Here is a 16,762-nt window from a genome sequence, read left to right as displayed (position 1 = left end):
TTTCTTTTTGGAGAAATTGTACATCCCATACAATGAGCCAGAAGGTGGTCATGAGGTGAGGGTTATAGAATTTTGGTACCTGAGTACATGTAGGTTAGTTGTAGAATTATCTGAAGATGTGTCTGCTCAGATGATTGTGGCCCAAATATTCATTCTGCTTTGCATACAGGTTGCAGATTCCACATTATAATAGAAACTGAGAAAAAAAGCATTATTAGCCTGAGGACTAGAACAGCTACTAGCTGCTAAGTCTTCTAACTTTCTTTACTAATGGAATTCTGAGTCATTTGGTAACAAAAAGGAAAGTCTGTCATTTTCCTAGGGCTCCTCAGAAGCCTGATGACATGCCCAAATGCATTCTGAGGCTACCAAAGAAATTAAGAGATCATCCTGATTAGGTGATAAGGATCCATCTAAATGCAATTAAACCATTGACATTTATATGTTACATTGACAATGCACTGTTATACATGTAGTTGCAAAATCAGGAAATTCGAATAAAGAACATCAGTGAATTTGCTGGCTTTCTTTTCTTTTCTTTTTCTTTTCTTTTCTTTTCTTTTCTTTTCTTTTCTTTTCTTTTCTTTTCTTTTCTTTTCTTTTCTTTTCTTTTCTTTTCTTTTCTTTTCTTTTCTTTTCTTTTCTTTTCTTTTCTTTTCTTTTCTTTTCTTTTCTTTTCTTTTCTTTTCTTTTCTTTTCTTTTCTTTTCTTTTCTTTTCTTTTCTTTTCTTTTCTTTTCTTTTCTTTTCTTTTCTTTTCTTTTCTTTTCTTTTCTTTTCTTTTCTTTTCTTTTCTTTTCTTCGCTGGAAAAGCCTTAAAACTTTTAAACCATGTATTTTCTGTGAGTTGGATGGCTGTATTTATAAGCATATAAAACAAAAGATTGTTCAGAAATAAATTGTGTGATGACCTCCTCAGCTCATTGATAGTTCTCAACACCACCTCTGTTCTGGATTTTCTATGTGTTTAATTGCAATTTAACCTCATTTAGATAGCAAGAGTCCTGACAATCACAAAATACAGAAGTTCAGTCAATACACAAATATGAAGGGATATAAAATATCACCACAGAACAAGAATAATACACATTTAAACAGAGGAGTATAAGCAAACAACATCTCTTTTGCTTGCCATATGAAGTGGCTGTATATGCCAGTACCAATCCAGAAAATTCACAGCACTATTTTCACAGTCTAGTTTGTCCCAAAAACTGAATCCCACCTCTCAGGAGGCTCAGTGCTCATGCAGCCACATGGCTCCTGAGTCATGGCCAGCATATGCCCTGCCAGACTGGATCGTGAGCACTGCAAACGCATGTCAAGCTGCACCTGCCCATGCAGACCCAAGTGTTCGCCTTCTCAATACTCATGTCTGTTCCATTCTCACTGTGTCTGTGGTGTGAGAAGCTGCCACTGAAACTTCAGACAAATCATATTGAGGGCTGTGGAAGCTGAAAATAGAGTTTGATATGAGGCACTAAGTGAAAAATTTCACTTACTGTATAATTTTGAAATATTTTTAAAAATATACAAGCAAATTATCTAAAGCTACTTCAAACAGAAAAAATTAGCATTGGACAATTTCCACATACTGGCAAAATATCTCAAAAGATAGAAATTGCAGTAGTTGAAAATATCTCCATATACATACATATTTCTGAATATTTGTACCACAGTAAACAAAAGTGTTTCTTCTTACCATCTGAATTTTTTTGTTTCCTTGTTTTAGTACATATTTTTTCATTTCTGCGTGGTTAGGGTTAAGGTTTCTGTGAATTTCTTTGTACTTACATCAGCAGGTATACTGTTAGATTAAAAATGTTCCATAAACACTTTCACATCTTTGTATTAAGACTAAAGTCTGAGAAATTTTTTCTCAAGTATTTCTTAAAGATAAAATTCTTTGAAAGCATTTTCAGTGGCCCGCAGAATTAATCAGTAAGCAAAACCCAGAATCTTTTGTGTATAAAATAAAGTCTTGTACATTTTTTTTTCTGGATCCATTAGTTTCCAAGGAAACTACACTAGCTGTGGCACATCTTATAACTAAATTAAAAATTAAAAAGGTTCAGTTAGCATGATTTGAATTGGAATTAAACAATATTCTTATTGCTTTCAAAAGAAAATATTTCACAGGTTCACGGAAACTTAGACAGCAGACAATCCACCATGAGGGGATCTTTTGCTGTAATATTTTCTAAAAAGTGGTCTTATGCTGTGGTGTCTAGCTGTGGCACATCTTATAACTAAATTAAAAATTAAAAAGGTTCAGTTAGCATGATTTGAATTGGAATTAAACAATATTCTTATTGCTTTCAAAAGAAAATATTTCACAGGTTCACGGAAACTTAGACAGCAGACAATCCACCATGAGGGGATCTTTTGCTGTAATATTTTCTAAAAAGTAGTCTTACGCTGTGGTGTCTTTTTTTACCATTTACAACAATAAATATGAAGATAATGAGGAAGTAGGGGCAAAAAAACACAAAAAAAGATTAGAAGGACTGCTTGAAAATTTATTGTAAAAAAACCTGTTTGCACCACTTATTGTACTCCTCTAAAACCTAAAACTGGTTGAGAGGGATTTGAGTGACAGTCATCCCACACCTGGTGGAAGTCTTTACAAGAAATCCACATAACTTCTGGTAGATATATACACATCTGCCAAAAATCATAATTAATACTCAACTCCCAAACAGTTTAGAAGAAAGTTCCAGCCATAATAAGCTTTCAAAAGTGAGCTAGATAGACATAAAACACCTAAACGAAAGTAGGAACTGATGAATAAATTCAGATGCATACTCTGTACTGCTTAGAAAAGCTTGCACTTGTCTGCTTGGAACTAAAGACCATATTTTTTTAACTCTTCTCTATGCAACATTTTGTTCTGTTAGATAAAACTACTTACAACAGAGAGGAGGATGTCATCTTGATCGTCTTTATGACTGTCATCAAGATTTTCCCTTGTCGAAGGAGTAGAAGAAAAATTACCTATTGCTAAAGTTTTTCATTCAACAACTAAATTTGTCATGGATATTTAAGTTTTTGTCATGTTTGTCCTTTGAAACAAAGAGTATTTCTTTTGAATGTATCCCTGACTGAATCCTGAGTATCCATGTGTGTCATTCTCTAATGATTCCCTTATTCTTGTTATGAAGAAGACCCTTATGTTTCACATATTTCAATCATCTTGTTGGTATTTCCTGTTGTCAAGGGCTTGTGTCCTTTTAACACTTGTTTAATCTCTTAACTGGGTAAACTTTACATTTGTAAAGCAAACATTCCCAATTTATGTAAAAGAGGAAAGAAAACTATCCTCTCTATGGATATGGAGAAACTGGCCCAGCAATTTGCAGAGGATAGATCCTACTCCCCACCTGTATGGACCAGCATCTCAGCTACCAGAGAGCTATCCTCTTTCTCTTGCTTGAGAAAGAGGATATAGGAAGCACACACCATGAGGTGTCCTGTGCTTTTACCTGCAGGATCACAGAGAGGACCTTGGGAGGAGAGATGGGAAACCTACCTTGACCTAGAGGCACAAGGACTTGAATAGCAAAGGAAAACAATTGCAGATGGGTGTTCTTCCAGGAAAGTTGCTGCTCCAGTCTCCAGTGGTCAGTTTCCCAGACAGATTGGAAGGGCTGATTTTGCTCCTGATCCTATGGGAATGAATTTTAATCTGTTTCTACGAGAAAGAAGTGGAGAATCCTATGACCAGTTCTAGAGGGCCCTGACTCAAGTGAGGTGGAAAAGAGGGACAACCAGGACTGTCAAGGCTTAAACCCAGCTGTTAACTAACCAGTACTCAGTTGTTCTCTCACTCCTCTTCCGTTCTTCCCCTGGTGGTGTAGAGAAGGATAATAGGAAAAAGGTAAGACTCATGGGTTCAGATAGGACACTTTAATAATTTAAATAAATTAAAATAATACTACAACGATATTTATCATTATTATTTATTATTATTACTACAACTAATAACAACAATAACAATAACAGCAATAATAGGAGTCAGAGAGGAAAAAAACCTGAGAAAACCAAGTGATGCACAAAACAATTGCTCACCACCAATACTCTGCCAGTCTCCAAGCAATTGGCAGCTGCCAGCCAACTCTCCACAGTTTAGAGACCCAACATGACATTCTGGTATGACCTGAACTTTGGCCAGTTCAGGTCAGCTTTTCTCGCCATGCTCCCCACCAAAGCTCTTTGTGGCTTTGCTCACTGGCAGAGTATGGGAACCGGAAAATTCCATGACTTAGGGTAAGCACAGTTTAGCAAAAACCAAAACATGGGTGTATTATCAACATTATTCTCATACTGAATCCAAAACTGTACACTACTGTACTGACTACTAAGAAGATTAACCCTATCTCAGCTTAAACATGGCCAGAAGAAAATGATATAAGTTTATAATTTTATTTCCTAACATGAAAACCCAAATAATTGGGATTACATTATTAGTGCTGGAGAAGAAATAGGAAAGTCCTTGAGTGTTAGTAGTGTTGTAGTCACCTGCAGACACAGGATAAAAACAAACAGGCAAACTAACAAGCATTAAGTTGTAGAGTATGGCTTTGACAGCTTTTTTGTCAACCTTAGTAAATGACTTTATCCTTCGGCTAGTAATCAAGAAACACTGCCAACTGCAACCTGTGAGATGTTGGAACCTGAAGATATAATGCCACAATCAACGTAACTAAACAAAATTAAAGTGCACACAAATTTTTTACATAGCAGTTGATCAGACCAGAATCAGGTTCAAAGCACAATGGGTTTGTTTTAAACATTACTCATATTTAATTGCTTCAAATGATTTTAAGTGGCTCAATTTTTGTGATGTTTTTCACCTTTCCTTCAGGTTTGAGTGCATTTAATTTTGGCTAATGAAAATTCAAATACATGAATGGATTTGTTTAGCTAGGTCTAAATAAGACATAATAGCAGTCTGATCTATAATACAGTGAAATTTATGCTAAGATTCTCTTTTATTTTAGGACAATCTTGTTTAAAGCCTTGGTAATTCCAATAGTGTAGGCTAGCAAAAATTTCACAGGCATCATAGACTTCCAAACTCAACACAGTTGAAACCTTATTGTCAATACTGTTTGCACAAAATTATCAAACTTTTTATCCCCCCCCACCCTCCCTCAGGCACCTAATCTGCTAAATTTAAGCAAACATACTAGATGCTGTGTTAAAACAAACGTGATTTTTTTTTCTTTTTTTTCTTTTTTTTCTTTTCTGGAGACATTCAAAGGCACTTCCCTCTTCTGTGTGGTGGATAAACTTTACGAAGATTAAATCTCTAAAATTTCAACATAAGACAGAGGCTAGATGTTTTAATTAAGTGTTCTAGGTGTCTCATAAATTGAGTTGCTTACTGGCTTGTGAAAAAGCCAGTAAGGAACTCAAATTTTACATTGATAGAGTCTGCATTTCATCTCTTAAAACAGAACTCATATGAAAATAGAGACAGTAGCATGAACAACTGCTAATTAAAAATACTTTAAATGTTAAAAAAAAAGAAGAAATTAAGAAAAATTATCAAAGCTTATGCCTTATTGTGATACAGAAAAATTGGAACAGTTATACTGCAGATTGATTTAGTCAAGCTATTAGTCTTCAAAAACTAATTCTAAAAAAAAAGAAAACAATCACTATAATTACAGTCACAACTAAATGTCTTAGAAAGTGTAATGTTTTGATGTTTAATGCGAAATATTTTAATATATTAATGAGGTGAGCTTTAGAAACACTTTACTCAAACTGTTACCTGTCCTATCCTTCACAATATCATCAGAATAGCACCAGTCTCTCACTTGACTCCTGATTTTCTTTCACAGTAATAAAATGTCAATATTTTTGAATAGTTAGCAATGTCAAGTGCCTTGCTAATGTCTGATTGCCTGTAACTATTTATAGTTCAAGCTATAATACATCTACACTTATTACTGAGTGCAGAAAGAGTTGCAAAAGCTCTAATATTTTTACAGACAGCAGGCTCATTATTGAAATTTTATCCAGTCATGTACCCTTTTGTTTTGACTAAATTAAAATTCAAGTTTGGTAAATAAATGCAGTTTGAAATTCAACTATATAAAACTAAGTTTTGTCTCTATTGCTATCTATATCTCTATCTCTAAGAATATCAATATCCATGTTAAGATCTTTTTCAATTTTCATAACATCTATAGTCTGCTGAGGTAACCTTGTGCTCACTCAGACATGATTGAGAACACTATTTCTTTTTTTTTCCCCCAACATGTATTTTGGAAAGTGCTTATTTGCTAATTATTTGCAGTCTTAAGGTATTTTTTTTTTGCCTTTGATGAACTTGAATTTGAAAATGTTAGAAGTATCAAAGAGTAGTTGGCAATTTTGAACTCAAAATTTAGGAGTGAAGCTCTTGAAGAGGGATTTCCAAGGTCAACTTTTGTTCCTAGTTTCACACAGTGCATTTTCTGAAAGAAGGGAAAGACAGGACAACGTTGTCAGTCATTGGATGTGTTGGAGTCAGCATCCCTTGAGGTGTTTAAGAAATTACTGGACATCTGGATATGGCACTTAGTGTTATGGTCTAGTTGACAAGGTGGAGGTTGATCAAAGGTTGGACTTGATTATCTTGCAGGTCTTTTCCAACCTAAAAGATTCTGTGAAATCTGTCAATAGATGTAAACTTTGGGATTTCTAACAACTAGTGCTCTGACCAGAGCTCCATCTCCTGCATGGCTTTTAGCATCTGTCTCAGGACTACACATCCAGTCTCCTGAATCTATGACTTTGAATTTTGTAGTAAGTTGAATGCTTCATAGTTATAACACTCTTAGATGTGGAATGAAGTTTCAGAAACAAACATTGACCTATGAACCTGCTGGAGCCAAGACAGACTGCAGTAAAGCATTCAGGATTTGTGGATACTGGTAAGAAAGAAGATCTTAATGCTGTAAGGGAGGGTAGCCTTGGTTGTGATTCTTGCTTCTTTGCATTCTATCTCATTTTATTCAGTGGTTACTTAACAGCCTATGAACACAGGAAGCTCCTCCCTGCTGAATGCCCTAGGATGGGATTTTATGTATAAACAACACATAGCACTTTACTTTTTTAGCTCAACTCTGATCTAGATGCTTCCACAGTGATAAAGGTGACAATGTCCATCACCATGAATGCTAAGCATGCTAACCATTTTATCCTCATTCCAATTATTTAGATAAAGGCATTTTATTAGTTTAAAAAACAAGTAAATGGATTCCATAAGTGACAGAATTTTACAAGTTGACTCAATTTGCTCTGAAAACTTTTTTCAAAGTAAGAATATGGTCACCATAAATATATTGCAAGCCACTAACAAACAACCTCCCAAGATAAAATGAAAATATGTTTGCATTTCCTGTGATACAGCTGTGTACACAGAAGTCTCCTACTTTTCTCTTTGAGGGGTCCAAAAATGTGATTTCATTATTAGAAAAATTATGTGATTTTAATATTAAAAAGCAAATTTATGTTACAACTTTCTTCTACAATAATTTAAAAGTCTGCAAACACTGAGTCCTATGCTGCTCAAAATCAATCACCCCTGAAAGTATTTGAGTGATGTATAATTGGAGAGGCAAATAAAATTGGAATATATATATATGTTATATATATATATATGTATTTAAACTGCAATAACTTTTGTGTGCCCAGTTACCCTATAAAATGCATATAACTTCTCCTGAGTCTTGTTAAAAAATAAATAGCATCTTTCCTCTTGCCTTATCAGGAAATTCAAGCTTAGTTTAATTTTGACAACACTGTTATTTTATAAGTATCGTATAATATACACTCTCGCCCATAATATTTGCTGTTAATTAATAGAGCTAATATGTGTGAATCAAAGAGATAATATACCCTTCAGTAAGAAAGAAGACCATTGGTTTTAATTAATGTTTTACAGGTCAGAGACGTGATTCTGGCCATGAGGAAGAGCAATAATATCAATTGAAAGCAATAGAAAGAGAAAATCAGAGAGGAAAAAACCAGCCAAACACTTAAGTGGCCCACTGATCAACTGTGGGAACCTGAGGCTGTATGCTAATAGTTCCCTTAGCTGGCTGCTATTTCTAAACTTGTGGTAAAGTAATAAAATAATTTTTGCCATTGACAGAGAGGGATATTAAGTTGCCTTTTTTAGCCTCTCTTTTGCAGTTCTATCCCTATTCTGTTCACATAGACTTATCTCATATTTTTCATGTGCAATGGGATAAATCTGATTAATATAATATTCCTATTCACAAAACAGAATTATACTCTTTGTTAACCCTGTAGTTTCAAAGAATTAATTAACTCCTAACTGATAAAGTAACAAAATGTACCACTGAAAGCTATTAGAAACAAGAAATCCAATATAAGCCAGATTTCTGGTGGCTTACCTGGAGCAGCAAGGAATCTTTAAACTCAGTAATGCCACATATGTTAACAGTGTTCAGGTGAAGTAGTTTTCTTGGTCTCTAGACATCAGTGTAATCATATTCTAGAATCTTTCATGCTCTTTTTTCCATAATATGTGAACATCTTCTATATTAGCAAAAATATTTGTGGAACATTTGATTTTGTTATAGAAGATAAAGGGAGAGAGCATGATTTCTATTACAGTGCCGTTAAATGACAAACTGTTTTCTGGAAGCAGCTATTTTCTGCCTGGCTTTGCTGCAGAGTGATAGGTACCTTAAAATGCAAATCAATCCATCTGCCTTAGAGGTTTATTTTAGGATGGACTGAGTCACAACTCACAATGTCTAAATCTCCTCATATATAGATGTAGATCATTGAAATAATTTGATGGTTGTCAGAAACAAACACGTTTCAGACAGCTAAACTGAGACCAAATAATTTTGTTTAATAAGTGCAATAAATTAAAATTTCATCAGAATGAAGAATAAAAACCCCCAAACAACCACCCTAACCAACCAACAACAACAAAAGAGCGAGAGGCAGTTCAGAAGTTCCTGGAAACAAATTGTAAGCACTTCTACCTAATTCTAGTCCATTAAACACCACTACATATTCACAATGAGAAACTGTCCTAAGATTCATATATTTTACTTGGATATTGTGAATGTTACATGTGATTAAGAATATAGCCCAAGGTGTGAAAAACCCCAATATTTAATATCAAAACTCATTTAGAATCTTGAATTGAATTGATTTTCTATGAAGACTTGAGTCCTTAGAGTTTAATATTAAATTCTGTCTCAATCTAGTTAGGCAGATAATTATTTATTCAATGAAGTTTGGTAATCAAAAGTTAAGTCAACATAATTATGTGGAAAATGAAACAGAACACAGTTATTTTAAAACTTGGAAATTATTCAGTACTACTAATTTCAGACAAGCAGTGAAACGCCACAAATATGAAAAAAAATGGCTGCATTGGAATTGAATCTGCTACTATCCAATGTCATAATAATGAGCTGAAGTCACAGTTTGTTTAATTGCATCTGCTACTGGCAAAAAAAATGAAAGTGCACAATTAGTAAAGCAAGCATTTGTAGAATTCCAATCAGTGAAATGTGTTACTGCATATTGCTTTTGAAATTAAGATGTTTTTAATATTTCTGGGTTGTCTTTTTGTTGACATTTTTTGCTTGTGTAGTTTTGTTTGTTTGTTTATTATTTGGGGAAAAACCCTAAATACCAATCACCCTAAACCTAGTATTTCCAGCTATTTTTCCTATAAGTATAAAATACTTTCTTCTTTATTTCTGTCCTTTTAAAATATTTTTTTGCATAGGCAAACTGTACCATTCAGTATTGATTATAAAATATTTTCCCGTTTTATCCCAAACCTCATTCAGAAAATTCTGAATTTCATTCATGTTTGACCCAAATTTTTTAGCTATCCAGCTATCTATTGATTTCATATAATGTATCAACTTTCTAGATACTACATTTCTAAAAATGAAATAAAGAAGTAAATAGTTTTTCTTGCTTTCTTTTTCTTGTTCTTAATTTCTACTGAATTTATATAATTACTTATATCAGCATCTTAAATAAGGTTAAAGAACGCAGACAGAAAAAACCCGTCATGGCAAATTCTACAATGTCTCATGCCCTCATGAATATATACTGAAGTACAATGAGAGAAGAAGAAATGGCACCTTTGCCATATAAAGATACTTAAAATTTTAAATTGACAGATTTTCATATAATAAGGGTACTCAGAAATAAAGTCATGACCAGTCTTCTTGTCCTCCTTCCCTCAGATATACAAACTCATACGAGTGTCAGACTTACACTGTTTAGCTTGTTTCGACTGGTTGGCAACATCATTGCCAAGAAAAGGCCAGAAGTTTCTTCTTTCCCAAAACTTCTGTAATGGGAATTAAATACTGAGTGTTATCTAAGCTTTTTAACTATTATAGCCTGTTACAGATGTCAGTATTATGATCTGAAATATGTCTTTATACTCACTGTGAAAGATTTGCCAGTGTCCTCAACTGCCAGTTTTAGCCTAGAGAAGCTCCCAAAATGCCTTTTTCTCCATATAATTTTTTTTGCATTAGTTTTTGCTGTGTATCAATAGATTTTTCACTCTAACATATTATAAGAATTGTCCTAGCAGAATTTCTGCTGATCTTAGACCACTTCTTTTTCTTTCCTCTGGATCATTACAATTGAAAGAAGGCAGCACTGACATTTTTAATAACTTTTTTTTTCTTTTCTGGGAAGTGAGTGCATCTGGGAGTTGACTTTTTACTTTCTTTGAAAATCTGCAATCTATAATTTTATGAGCAGGGGAGACAACTAGGAATAAAAATAACTCCCCTTTTCAACTCCCATCAAGAACAGAAAATGGAAAATTTAATCATCTTGAACAGAGTGCTAAAACAAGATGTGGTTTGATTGAGACTCCCTAGAATCTCCTTTTTATGATATATATTAGAATTAAATTCACCTTAATTTTACAAGAGGGACATTATTTGACAAAGAGGCATGAAGCATGCTGAAATTATCTCTCTTTTGTGTCTCATCATTTTGATCACTTTTACGATGTAAACAGAAGGCTCATCTAAAATTTTTCTCTGCTGCTTAAATTCTAAAAAAAAAAAAAGAAAACCAAACCCCAAAACCTCACAAACTTTTTACAACCTTTTTCATAGTTACCAGTGGTTTAAAACCAAAACATACAAATCCAAAGCATTTTCCTCAAAATCAGCCAAACCCCAAATATTTGCAAATTATTACATTAATGGGTCACTTTCAACAACAGCAACTACTACTACTTAATGAAATATGTATTTATACTGAAAATATAGCATGATTCAAAAATGCAATTGATATCTCATACATAATAGATATATTATAGATTATATTATCAAAATAATGATACTCCGTATGGATAATCATATGTATAGCATAGTACATTTTCTGATTTTTGTTTCTTTCTTTTTTTGTTCCTATTACATTTATCTCTGCTTGTATTAGCATTATTATAGCTGTATACCTCTTTGAAATATGTGATCACATAAACTATACAGAACTACAACAGATTTTTAACTTTGAGAAAGAAAAAAAGGGAGTATGGGCTCTGGGGATGATAAAAATGTGAAAAATAAATATTTATTTTCACATTTTTTTGCATCTTTTGTAAATCACCCCTGTTGCATAAAATCTCATAAACCACCTTTATGTTACTAAAATATGTAATGTCAACATTATTAACCTGAAAAAGATGCAAGAATTCTTTCTGCCTTCTTCTTTCAGTTGGTGTAATCCTGTAGTGTTTCATTTTCAGTAGTTACCATTTCCACCCATGAATACTCAGATCAAACCATTTTCTTAAGAATAGGCAAAAATGCTTTCTAAGGTCTAAACACACCAAACTTCAACCTCGTTATGGACAATTCAGTGCTCGAACACACACCTGTGCAACGGCAAGTGATGACCCCAGAGTTTTGCAACATGGAGACACTCCTGATCATTTAATATCCAAGGCTAACTGGCCAAGAATCAAGCACTGCTAGCTTCCTGCTGTTCATTTTATGTGGGTTTCCAGCTATCACAGCAGATGCTGCAAACTGATGATTTATGTCAAATCCTTTGTATAGTTATTTTGGAGTTCTTACCATCCTGAGGGAGGGGGTTATTTGTTTTGTTTTGCTTTGTTTAGCAGGGGTTTTTTTTTGATATTCAAAGTTAATCTTTCTTCCTCTGATCATATTTATGTCAAATTCTATAAAATAGAAATGCAGCTCTATCTTTTGCTTGAAAACATATTGAGCTGTATGTGATATGTTTGCATATCACACATATTTACAGAACCCTTTATTCTGCAAAACTTTGACTTTTTTAGTTCTCCTAAAAATATCAGAAAAAAATTAAAATAGAATTCTGGGAGACTATTTTGACATTTTTTTTAAATTAAACATTCTGTCAACCTCCAATCCAACTTCATTTCCCCAGAGTCTTAGAAAAAGTGCTGTTTATCCTCAAGACAGTCATCAGTGAATGTAACCCCTTTAAAAGAAATCACTTTTTCAGAATTCAAGTGTTCATAGTCAGTGCAGAATTGGCTACTTCCTTTAACTGTTTTAGGCTAATGAAATAAATGATATTTTCCTTCTGAAGACTGTCTACTTCTGTTAGTACAGCCGAAGGGGGCCAGCAAAGAATAAGGTCAATGTGGGATCCATCGAAATAAACATAGATATAAATATTTAAGTTAGTTATTTCAGGGTCCATTTCTAGTCAGTACATAGAAATAAGGATATAAGGACATGGATTCTCTGACCTACTTTAGATGTTTTTGGGATCATGTCCAAGAAATTTTTCTGTGGCATTTACAGAGGGAGCTGAGAGTGACTGGTTCGCATGAAGATGTTCATGTGGTAGACATCTATTCCTACATGAGCAGAATCCCATTAAGAACTACTGTTGTAAAAACAGTTCTGTTGTGAAATATTCCATGGCTATTGAGCATTTAGTGATGCACCAGCTTCACAATTGAGTACACAGCTGAAGTGATACATTTTAGGAAACAAAAGATTTAAAGATAACTGGAGTGAATTAGTATTAAAAATTGAAAATTTCTCCTAAATGCAAAGTTATTTTATAGTGAAAGCCATATGGCCGTTTTAATAGCACGTAACAGTATTTTCCATAAATCTTTTTTTTTTTTTTTAATGGAAAGGCCATAGAAGAAGGAGACTGTGCTAATATTAATAGCAAAACACATTTGACTCTTTTCATTGATATATTGTACTTCTGCTCAAAACAATAGGGATACGTGCTCTCCAGGTCCTTTTTTAATTCTTCTTTCCATCATGCTTTCATTTACTTCTCATGACTGCTTTCCATCCACTCAGATACCTCAGAGAAAGCAGAGAATAAGAAAAATTTATCATGTCACAACCAAGAATTCAAAGAATGGTACGACTCTTGGTAAAACAGAGGAATAGAATAAATACAGAATTTCAAAGGAAAGCCTAGTTAAGAAAAAAAAGTGATGAGTTTAATAAAATAGAGAAAATTTAATATAGATTGCAGGAAAAATAGCTTTATATTTATTCACTTGCTTTTTAATGACATCCTTCTTACGGTTTTGACCTCATTGAAATCAGGGAGAGACTTCTTAAATCAAAAGAGCAGAAAACGTGTTACCTTCTCTGCCTTCTTTCACTGTACCTCACTGATCTTGTTTTGATGGCTCATTCCAATCCTTCTGAAGCAGCCTTTTAAAATACCTGGGTTTTTTCCTTATTGGATAGTTAGGGTGTAAGAAAAGAGGAGGAAGAAATTTCAAGTTTATTCTCTCATACAAATTAATTACTCTGTGTTATACAATAAGAGAATATTAATTAATTCTTTTAAATAGAAAACGCAATAGAACCTTAGTACTACAAACCTTGCTTAGGTGCACATTTTATCAAAACACTTTTTTGAGCTGAAAATTAATCAAATAATAGGTTATTAACGTATTTGTAACTTAGTTTATAACCATTTAGTTAGCTAGCAAAAAATGTAAACATTTATTGTAAAATGTAACAAAATTAATGGAGTTGCTATTGCTTTTAATTGCATGAAGAGATACTGCTAGTTCACTTGTAATAAAAGATAAACAAGAATAGATGGTTTAAACATCCTGGGTGAGATGCTAAAATCCTTGAAAGCGTTGTCTTAACTAAGGAAAATTAAATTAAAACAAATAAGAAAAAGCAGTCAGTAGTCTGTATTACATCAGTTTTGCCTTTTATTGGATTTTTTGTTTCAAATATATAGTCACTGTTCATTTATTGTTGATGACAACAACGTTTTGCTTTATTGTGTTATCTTTCTCCATGTAAAATGTCATCTCCTTCAAAGTTCAGGGTTTCTCTTTATCAATTTAATAAAATCCTAATAGCAGTGATCCATGACTTTTAGGTCAGAGGATGATTGATGAATGCCTGCAGGCATAATAATGTCATTGCCTGAAATAAAAATATAATTCATCTAGTGTGAAATACAGATTGACTTTTAAAGTCCCTGAAGTGTCACATGGATGCAATATCTACTGCAAATGCTAACTGCTAATTACTATTCATGTTTGTCACTGTTAATACTCTAAGCAATTTATTACAGTCCATAATGCTGTTATTGGATACTACTGTATCATCAGCTGAGTTCAGGCCCCACCAAGAGAGTCCTAATTTGTAAGTTTATTTCTTACATCATCAACTTCAAAAAACAACTTGGGGAGTTACTATTTAGGGTCAGTCCACCAATAAATGTCAATATCCCAGAGAGCAGAGACATGTGCCACATAACCAGTAATGTTACAGTTAAAGAAACATAAACATGATTTATGTCAGCATTGAAATTCTTTCTGTTATGTAAATAAGCTACACAGTGTCTGTGTCTAGACAGATTTTACTTGATGTCTGATCTGATCATCGGTTCACGTGGTTCTACTTATGCAATATTTCTACCAAAAAACCAAACCAAACCAAAACAACAACAGAAAAACAGCATCTCTGATTAAATATAGATAGATATATATATGCAAATAGATACATATGGCTCTTGGAAAGTAAACACAAGAAAGATAAGAACTACTTTCACAGATGTTGACTAATAATTCATAAGGAAGGAAAAACATGTTAATTAAAAAAAAATCATTTTTCAACCTATGAATGAATTTTTGAATTTTTCAACCTGTATGAATTTTATAAAAAGTAAAAGAATTCTGAAAGGAAAATCTGCATGGGAGCAGCCAGGAAGACATCTTTGCTACAGAAACTCATTGCAGTATATTCAACCCACAGACAATGTTGCAATGTTGTTGTGCAACTCAGCTGTAAAGAGACTCGATCTCATTTCCTCCGTTCATGGTATTTCTACAACTTTTTAACAGAAATGAGAAATTTACCCCTGCAACAATATATTTTTTACAACCCGTAAAAAACCTGTCTGTAATTTGATATGGTTACAAAACCAATTTAAATCACTTTAAATCACTTTATTTATGAAATGGTTTTCTATATTGCAATTAAATAAATAAATGAATAGCAACATTATTAAATAAGCTGAGAAACCTCCTATTTACAATAGGGACTCATAATTAAGTTTTCATTGTGAAATAAAATTTCCAAGCCTCCATAGTAAAGACACTGTGAGATGTCTCCTGTATGAAGAAATATTGGTTGTAAGTAGGAAAAAAATACAGCAAAATTTCATATACATACATGCATTTCCAGGTAGATTATTAAGTATTATGACTATCTTTCTTCCCATTATTACTGAAAAGGTAATGTGAAAATAGAAAATATTTTCAGTAAGAATAAGAGCATTTATAAGTTAGGTGTTTGAACAAATTTAAATACTGAAAAGTAAGAAGGAGTGATTCTAAGCAGTAGGGAAACCTAGTCATCTGACACCTGAACTTAATATCCACAATATTATTGTGAACATACAAGGTGAATAGCTAAGCCCTCATTAGTGGAGATCTGGGACTTTGTCCATCTCCATAAGGACTGGTGAGTAATACAGTTTGAAAAAGCATCCTTCATCACAGAGAACTGCTTTCTGTGATATCCACAAGGCACTGGCTAAGATGGGTCTTGAGGAGGTGTACAGTCATTACCACCATCTTTTAGTACTTATATGAGTTCTACTGTTTCCAGCTTGTTATTTATTTACATATGTATTTGTGTCATAAACATATTCTCCTAAAAAGTGTCATTTTAAGCTAATTTATGCATCTATTCTCTACCATTTTATTTAAAGATATGTATGTTTATTGACAGTGGTAGTGAGATTCATCTCAACTAGTAATAATATTATTTACCAGTGATATTTATGAGTAATTAGGCACCAGATACAGAGTGAAAGCAACTCAACATACTACCCAGATGAATCAAACGAGTATATCTCCTCAGTTCCAACTAAATAATATACTTGATATGACCAGGAAAACAAACCAAAAAAAAAAAACAATGGATGAACCTTGTTTCACAGCTGTTTCTAACTTTACACTGTAGGAACATATTTTGGGACAGGAGACCACAGGGCAATAAATACCCTGGGGGCAGTTGGATTGGACATAGATATCAAGAAATTCCAAAAGTTTGGTTTGCAGCTGTGTGATTTAGCAAGGCTGTGGCCAGTTTATTTCAACAGTCTACTTTAGAAAAAAATACATTATTTTTAACAATGGTGTCTGAAGAGAGCAGGCAGAGACATCTTAGACATCTGATGCTGTGTAGAAGGCTGAGATTGAAGTTGACCCTTTATATGAACATCCA

At 33.3% G+C, this 16,762-nt stretch overlaps 1 long non-coding RNA gene across 1 annotated transcript; it reads right to left on the bottom strand.

Annotated features, from left to right (window-relative positions):
• Nucleotides 1-748: 748 nt before the first annotated feature.
• Nucleotides 749-8,680, bottom strand: LOC108446093. The gene is made up of 3 exons (XR_001861195.1): nt 8,411-8,680; nt 3,526-3,841; nt 749-1,450 (listed from the first exon to the last, which is right to left on the bottom strand). It is a non-coding gene; the product is annotated as an uncharacterized LOC108446093 (long non-coding RNA).
• Between the last annotated feature and the right edge of the window lie 8,082 nt (nt 8,681-16,762).

Source organism: Corvus brachyrhynchos, unplaced genomic scaffold (assembly GCF_000691975.1).
Source record: "Corvus brachyrhynchos isolate BGI_N302 unplaced genomic scaffold, ASM69197v1 scaffold71, whole genome shotgun sequence".
In the NCBI taxonomy this organism is placed as follows: Eukaryota; Metazoa; Chordata; class Aves; order Passeriformes; family Corvidae; genus Corvus; species Corvus brachyrhynchos.
Note: the sequence above shows the minus strand (reverse complement) of the source record. Positions and strands in the feature narration are given on the sequence as shown.